This window comes from Scyliorhinus torazame, chromosome 22 (assembly GCF_047496885.1).
Source record: "Scyliorhinus torazame isolate Kashiwa2021f chromosome 22, sScyTor2.1, whole genome shotgun sequence".
NCBI lineage: Eukaryota > Metazoa > Chordata > Chondrichthyes > Carcharhiniformes > Scyliorhinidae > Scyliorhinus > Scyliorhinus torazame.
In genome coordinates this window covers 61,452,984-61,454,163 of record NC_092728.1, presented here as the reverse complement: position 1 = coordinate 61,454,163, position 1,180 = coordinate 61,452,984, and the positions used below count along the sequence as shown (strand labels likewise).

Below are 1,180 nucleotides of genomic sequence, written 5' to 3'. Positions count from 1 at the left end.
ACGGGGCTAGACAGACTGAATGCAGGAGTGATTTTCCTTTGGCTGAGGGGTCGAAAACAAGGGGTCACAGTCTCAGGAGATGGGGTAGGCCATTCAGGGCTGAGATGAGAAGAAATGTCTTCACTCAGAGGGTGGTGAAGCTGTGGAATTCTCGACCACAGTATGCTGTGGAGTTCAAATCACAATACATCTGAGAAGGAAATGGATAGATTTCTAGACTCTAAAGGTGTCAAAGGGTATAGGGAGAGCACAGGAGTATGGTGTTCAGATTGATGTTCAACAATGATCATACTGAATGGCAGAGCAGACTCAAAGTGCCAAATGGCCAACTCCTGATCTTATTTTCTATGTTTTTGTGTTTCAATGGCTGGTCCAGTCATACTTCTGGTCAACCTCCAGGCTGTTGATGGAGGAAGGCGCAACAGTGGTAAAGTCATAGAATCATAGAGTTTACAGTGCAGAAGAAAGCCATTCACCCCATCGAGTGCACCGGCCCTTGGAAAGAGCATTCTACTTCAGCCCATACCCCCATCCTATCCACGTAACCCCACCTCACATTTTGGACACTAAGGGGCAATTAAACATGGCCAATCCACCTAACCTGCACATCTTTGGACTGTGGGAGCAAACCGGAGCACTCGGAGGAAACCTACGCAGACACGGGGAGGAAGTGCAGACTCCACACAACAGTCACCTGAGGCCGGAATTGGACCCGGGAGCCTGGAGCTGTGTGGCAGCAGTGCTAACCACTGTGCCACCCTCGAAATATCATTTCAAGTGGGCAGCTGGATTTGAACCAGACACCTCTTGATCTGCAGACAAATGCTCTACCACTGAGCTATACCCCCAACTCGAGGTGCTCTACCACTGAGCTAACCCCCAATTCATTGACTGTCATGGCGGGGGGCAGCTGGTTAGATTCTCTCTTGTTGGAGCCGGTCCTTTCCTGATGTCAGTGTGACACGAATAGTACTTGCTCTTATCAGCCCAAGCCTGAATGTTGCCAGGTCTTGCCACATATGGACATGAATTGCTTCAGTTTTATTGTTCCCAGAAATGAGTATAATGCCAGGCTGACATTTTTCCAAGGACACTGAACTGAATTCCTGCCGTGGGCAATGAGGGGCCACCCTCCTGATTATTTTCCCAGCATATTGTCAGCCCTTCCAGCTCACGGCCT

General features: G+C 49.3%; 1 non-coding gene across 1 annotated transcript; it reads right to left on the bottom strand.

Moving 5' to 3' along the window:
* Nucleotides 1-776: 776 nt before the first annotated feature.
* trnac-gca (transfer RNA cysteine (anticodon GCA)) lies at nucleotides 777-848 on the bottom strand. The gene has a single exon. It is a non-coding gene; the product is annotated as a tRNA-Cys (tRNA).
* Nucleotides 849-1,180: the final 332 nt, after the last annotated feature.